The sequence below is a fragment of the Balaenoptera ricei genome, chromosome 12 (assembly GCF_028023285.1).
Source record: "Balaenoptera ricei isolate mBalRic1 chromosome 12, mBalRic1.hap2, whole genome shotgun sequence".
Taxonomy (NCBI): domain Eukaryota; kingdom Metazoa; phylum Chordata; class Mammalia; order Artiodactyla; family Balaenopteridae; genus Balaenoptera; species Balaenoptera ricei.
In genome coordinates this window covers 32,688,365-32,695,663 of record NC_082650.1, presented here as the reverse complement: position 1 = coordinate 32,695,663, position 7,299 = coordinate 32,688,365, and positions in this window count along the sequence as shown.

Genomic DNA, 7,299 nt, shown 5'->3' with positions numbered 1-7,299 from the left:
TCCTGTAGTAAATCAATTGTCCCCTAATTCTTAGAGGTTCGGCTTCTTGGATAGACACAGTGAGAACAGTGTTCAGGATCAAAAAGATGATACAAATCAGACATTGTCTGTGAAGCATTGACTGTGGCACAGTAGAGGTAATCTAGCCCACTAATCTCATTTACAGATGAGAATATGAAACCCAGAGGCATTAAATTACAATCATCATCCATCGAGGTCACAGCTACACTGGCAGACATGGGAATAGGACCCAGCTTACTGACTTGTAGAGTTTCAATTTTTTTTAACAGTGACTACTCCTGTCATATTTTAAATTACTATTAAATCAGTTTGCTTAAAAAAAAAAAAAAGAAGAAATGATGTGTCAAAGCAGGAATTAGGAGACTTCCCTGGTGGTCCAGTGGTTAAGACTTCGCCTTCCAGTGCCGGGGGTGCAGGTTCAATTCCTGGTTGGGGAGCTAAGATCTCACATGCCTCACGGCCAAAAACCAAAACATAAAACAGAAGCAATATTGTAACAAATTCAATAAAGACTTTAAAAATGGTCCACATCAAAAAGAAAAATTCTAAAAAAAAAAAAAAGCAGGGATTAGTACTTTGACACTGCTTCCATCATTCTTTTAGAAAATAGAGAACTGTTATGATTATTTTGTTTAATAACTGACAGGAAGCTAGACGGTATATCATACAGGTGCTGAATTTCATTTCTTTAAAAAAATCAATAAAAAAATTTTTAGAATGAAAAACATTCTGAGCATATGAGAACCTCAAAGTTGATCCTGAATCTACAGTTACCATGGCAACATTACTTAGAAATATTGTATGTATTAATTTTGTAGTTCATTGAAGATATTAGCATCTTTAATATTTAAAAATAAACAGTCTCGAGATGTTCCTGTTTATATATTTTCTTGAATTTTTGTATTTTATTTTATTTATTTTTTTAATACAGCAGGTTCTTATTAGTCATCCAGTTTATACACATCAGTGTATACATGTCAATCCCAATCTCCCAATTCATCCCACCACCACCCCCACCCCCTGCCACTTTCCCCCCTTGGTGTCCATACGTTTGTTCTCTACATCTGTGTCTCAATTTCTGCCCTGCAAACTGGTTCATCTGTACCATTTTTCTAGGTTCCACACAAATGCGTTAATATACGATATTTGTTTTTCTCTTTCTGACTTACTTCACTCTGTATGACAGTCTCTAGGTTCATCCACATCTCTACAAATGACCCAATTTCATTCCTTTTTATGGTTGAGTAATATTCCATTGTACATATGTACCACATCTTCTTTATCCATTCATCTGTCGATGGGCATTTAGGTTGCTTCAATGACCTGGTTATTGTAAATAGAGCTGCAATGAACATTGGGGTGCATGTGTGTTTTTGAATTATGGTTTTCTCTGGGTATATATCAAGTAGTGGGATTGCTGGGTCATATGGTAATTCTATTTTTAGTTTTTTAAAGAACCTCCATACTGGTCTCCATAGTGGCTGTATCAATTTACATTCCCACCAACAGTGCAAGAAGGTTCGCTTTTCTTCACACCCTCTCCAGCATTTGTTGTTTGTAGATTTTCTGATGATGCCCATTCTAACTGGTGTGAGATGAAACCTCATTATAGTTTTGATTTGCATTTCTGTAATATTTAGTGATGTTGAGCAGCTTTTCATGTGCTTCTTGGCCATCTGTATGTCTTTTTTGGAGAAATGTCTATTTAGGTCTTCTGCCCATTTTTGGATTGGGTTGTTTGTTTTTTTAATATTGAGCTACATAAATTGTTTATATATTTTGGAGATTAATCTTTTGTCCATTGATTCGTTTGCAAATATTTTCTCCCATTCTGAGGGCTGTCTTTTCGTCTTGTTTGCAGTTTCCTTTGCGTTGCAAAAGCTTTTAAGTTTCATTAGGTTCCATTTGTTTATTTTTGTCTTTATTTCCATTACTCTAGGAGGTGGATCAAAAAACATCTTGCTGTGATTTATGTCAAAGAGTATTCTTCCTATGTTTTCCTCTAAGAGCTTTATAGTGTCCAGTCTTACATTTAGGTCTCTAATCCATTTTGAGTTTATTTTTGTGTATGGTATTAGGGAGTGTTCTAATTTCATTCTTTTACATGTAGCTGTCCAGTTTTCCCAGCACCACTTATTGAAGAGACTGTCTTTTCTCCATTGTATATCCTTGCCTCCTTTGTCATAGATTAGTTGACCATAGGTTCATGGGTTTATCTCTGGGCTTTCTATCCTGTTGCATTGATCTATATTTCTGTTTTTGTGCCAGTACCATATTGTCTTGATTACTGTAGCTTTGTAGTATAGTCTGAAGTCAGGGAGTCTGATTCCTCCAGCTCTGTTATTTTCCCTCAACACTGCTTTGGCTATTCAGGGTCTTTTGTGTCTCCATACAAATTTTAAGATGTTTTGTTCTAGTTCTGTAAAAAATGCCATTGGTAATTTGATAGAGATTGCATTGAATCTGTAGATTGCTTTGGGTAGTATAGTCATTTTCACAATATTGAGTCTTCCAATCCAAGAACATGGTATATATCTCCATCTGTTGGTATCATCTTTAATTTCTTTCATCAGTGTCTTATAGTTTTCCACATACAGGTCTTTGTCTCCCTAGATAGGTTTACTTCTAGGTATTTTATTCTTTTTGTTGCAATGGTAAATGGGAGTGTTTCCTTAATTTCTCTTTCAGATTTTTATCACTAGTGTATAGGAATGCAAGAGATTTCTGTGCATTAATTTTGTATCCTGCAACTTTACCAAATTCATTGATTAGCTCTAGTAGTTTTCTGGTGGCATCTTTAGGATTCTCTATGTGTAGTATGATGTCATCTGCAAACAGTGATAGTTCTACTTCTTCTTTTCCAATTTGTATTCCTTTTATTTCTTTTTCTTCTCTGATTGCCATGGCTAGGACTTCCAAAACTGTGTTGAATAATAGTGGTGAGAGTGGACATCCTTGTCTCGTTCCTGATCTTTGAGGAAATGCTTTCAGTTTTTCACCATTGAGAATGATGTTTGCTGTGGGTTTCTCATATATGGCCTTTATTATGTTGAGGTAGGTTCCCTCTATGCCCACTTTCTGGAGAGTTTTTATCATAAATTGGTGTTGAATTTTGTCAAAAGCTTTTCCTGCATCTACTGAGATGATCATATGGTTTTTCTTCTTCAATTTGTTAATATGGTGTATCATATTGATTGATTTGCGTATATTGAAGAATCCTTGCATCCTTGGGATAAATCCAACTTGATCCTGGTGTATGACCCTTTTAATGTGTTGTTGGATTCTATTTGCTAGTATTTTGTTGAGGATTTTTGCATCTATATTCATCAGAGATATTGGTCTGTAATTTTCTTTTTTGTAGTATGTTTGTCTGGTTTTGGTATCAGGGTGATGGTGGCCTCATAGAATGAGTTTGGGAGTCTTCCTTCCTCCGCAATTTTTTGGAAGAGTTTGAGAAGGATGGGTGTTAGTTCTTCTCTAAATGTTTGATAGAATTCACCTGTGAAGCCATCTGGTCCTGGACTTTTGTTTGTTGGAAGATTTTTAATCACAGTTTCAATTTCATTACTTGTGATTGGTCTGTTCATATTTTCTATTTCTTCCTGGTTCAGTCTTGGAAGGTTATACCTTTCTAAAAATTTGTCCATTTCTACCAGGTTGTCCATTTTATTGGCATAGAGTTGCTTGTAGTAGTCTCTGTGGATGCTTTGTATTTCTGCCATGTCTGTTGTAACCTCTCCTTTTTCATTTCTAATTTTATTGATTTGAGTCCTCTCCCTCTTTTTCTTGATGAGTCTGGCTAATTGTTTATCAATTTTGTTTATCTTCTCAAAGGACCAGCTTTTAGTTTTGTTGACCTTTGCTATTGTTTTCTTTGTTTCTATTTCATTTATTTCTGCTCTGTTCTTTATGATTTCTTTCCTTCTGCTAACTTCGGGTTTTGTTTGTTCTTCTTTCTCTAGTTCCTTTAGGTGTAAGGTTAGATTGCTTATTTGAGATTTTTCTTGTTTCTTGAGGTAGGCTTGTATTGCTATAAACTTCCCTCTTAGAACTGCTTTTGCTGCATCCCATCCTGTTTATATTTTTAACAAGTAGATATGTAGTCTATGGAGTATATTTTTGCTGTCATTAAGATAGACACACAAACACTGGAATCTCCTCAGTTCCATGTTTGAAATTTTCCCCCCTAAAATCGAATTTACATTGATGAAAATATAAACAGAATATGTGTTGATTGAAACAGCAGTAGTTGCATGAAATTATTTTCCAAGTATGAAAGAAAAGACAGAGATTGTGTAAACCACTGTTTCTACAGCTCCCAGGTAAGATGTGGAGCCCAACAGTCCTACATGCTGGTTAGTGGGGCTTATCTTCAGGTGGCTCACGGTGGGAGAAGGGGCTCTGGCTACCAGCCCCTCTGTGTCACTCACTAACTGGGTAACCCTGGGAAAGTCACATCATCACCACTCTAATCTGTTTCCTCATCTGCAAAAAAAGAGAGGACATCTGGATAACCTCTGAAGCACCCTTCTCTCTGTAAGTCTCATTTTTGTGTTGTGCCAAGACATAGAATGATGGTATAAATGAATTTTTTAAAATTGAAGTATAGTTTACAATGTCATGTTAGTTTCAGGTGTACAGCACATTGATTCATATATATATATGAATATATATACATATATATACATATATATATATATGTATATATATATGTTCTTTTCCAGATAATTTTTTCTTATAGGTTATTACAGAATATTGAGTAGAGTTCCCTGTGCTATACAGTAGGTCCTTGTTGGTTATCTGTTTTATATATAGTAGTGTGTATATGTTAATCCCAACATCCTAATTTTCCTTCCCTCACCTTTCCCCTTTGGTAACCATAAGTTTGTTTTCTATGTCTGTGAGTCTCTTTGTGTGTTGTAAATAAGTTCCTTTGTACCTTTTCTTTTTTTAGATTCCACATACAAATGATATCATATGATATTTGTCTTCCTCTGTCTGACTTACTTCACTTAGATAATCTCTAGGTCCATCCATGTTGCTGCAAATGGCATTATTTCATTCTGAAATTTTATTAGGGCTATTGTACTGGTATAGATATACTCTTTGCTAATTCATATAATTATAATTCTGACAAATTTCTAGATACTTTGGCAATCATTATCAAAAATTGACTTTTTCCAGGCATCTGTGATGGAGGCAAGATTGACCATCAGATCAGCCTTTGGTCTAAGATAAACTTAGCTCCATCTCAGATAATGTAGATTTTTTTCAACTCAAGTACCTAAAATTCCCTCTGAAGCACTTCTGGAGCATGCTGATGCACACGCTATGGCTTGGCTACCCAGAGCCATTCACAACTCCTGCCCCTTCCTTTTTCCTCTGCCATGAGAATCCAGAAAGCCACAACACCCGCCTGCCCAGGCTTTCTTATGTCTGAACTGACAGTATGATCCAGTTCTGGCCAGTGAAATTCGGACAGAAATCACTGAGAAGAGCTTTCAAAACACATTAGAGAAGAGACAGGCAAGCTGGCATTCTCCTCTGTCCATTGGCTCACCTGCCTCCCACCTGAGATCTGGACCCAAAACTGAGAGGTGCAGTAGTCCTCCTGCCACCACGAGGCCAAGGCCACATGCTAAGGGAGAGGAAGCAGTCAGTAGGAATCTGAGCCTTGATGGCATCTCTGAGCTGTTATCCAAATTAACGCACCCCAGACTCCTTTTTGGGGAGAACAAAGTCCTGATTGGTAGAAGCTTTCACTGTCCTGTTGCTTGTAGCCAAACACAGTCTAACTAGTACACATGGACTCTGTGGACAGTGTTAAAACAGGGTCTAACTTGCATGGCTTAAAGTGGAGAAAGGTGACCAATAAGTTTGGACCACTACACCTCAGTGCCATCATCCACAGCCACAGATTTTTACATATATGTAGTGAGAGCAAGAAGAGTCACAAACAGAACTGCAGAGGGAATACCACTGCTTTGTAGAGAAGATGAGGAGCAAAGCCACAAAGCCACAAAGCCACAAAGCCACAAGAGAAGTGGAGGGAAACAATGATGAGGCTCATCCTGAGAGAGGTGAGGACGTTATTCCTGCTCTTCCTTCCCTTCCGTGAGGACTGCACCTAAAACAGCAGAACAATTGGAGGAATGTCTGTTTTTGAATTGTTAGTTAAAAGGAAATACAAGTTTTTAAAACTTTGATCATAATAATTCCTATCTATTCATCACTACTCCTGGGTTATGCAGGACAATTCTCATTTCTCTACATTCTCAACAACACAGATGATTCCCAATCTTTGTGATTTTTTCCAACCAGGAGATTGGATTTACAGCTCCTTGGATTTTTACTGACTATGACAGGCTAAATAACGGTGTCTCAAAGATGTCCACATCGTAACCCTTACAACCTGTGAATATGTTACTTAGTAAAAGGAACTTGGCCCATATGACTAAGTTAAGGATCTTGGATGAAGGATCTTGAGATGGGCTACTTCTTACACAGATTATCTGAATGAGCTCAATGTAATCACAAGTGTCCTTATAAGAGAGAGACAAGAGGTTCAGAGTCAGAAAAAGGCCACATGATGACAGAAGCAGAGAAAGAGATTGGAGGATGCTATGCTGCTGGTTTTGAAGATGAAGGATGGGGCCATGAGCCAAGGAATGCAGGCATCCTTACCAAGCTAGAAAAGGCAAAGAAAGAGCCTCCAGAAAAAATAGAGCCCTGCCAACATCTTGATTTTACTACTTCTGACCTCAGGTATTATAAGATGATAAATTTGTGTTGTTTCAAGCCATTAAATTTGTAGTAATTTGTTACAGTAGCAGTAGGCAACTAATACACAGAATTTTTGCACCTCTGAAGAATCTACCTTGACCATGCCAAGTTGACAATTCCAAGCTAAGTCCAGGGTGAAGCTCAGACAGTTTTTTTGTTTGGGGATTGAGAAATACTTAACATAAAATTTGTGTTTTTTCTTTGTTTACCAGCATTTGAGATACTATTGACATATAAATATATAAGTTTAAGGTGTATATTGTTATTATCGGATATAAGTATATATTACAAAATGATTATCACAATCAAGTTAGTTAACACCACTATCCCCTCACATAATTACAATTTGTGTGTGTGTGTGTGTGTGTGTGTGTGTGTGTGCGTGATGATAAATGTAAGATCTATTCTCTTAACAACTTTAAAGTATATAATACAGTATTGTTAATTATAATCGCCATGCTGTGCATTGGATCCTCAGATTCTATTTATCTTATA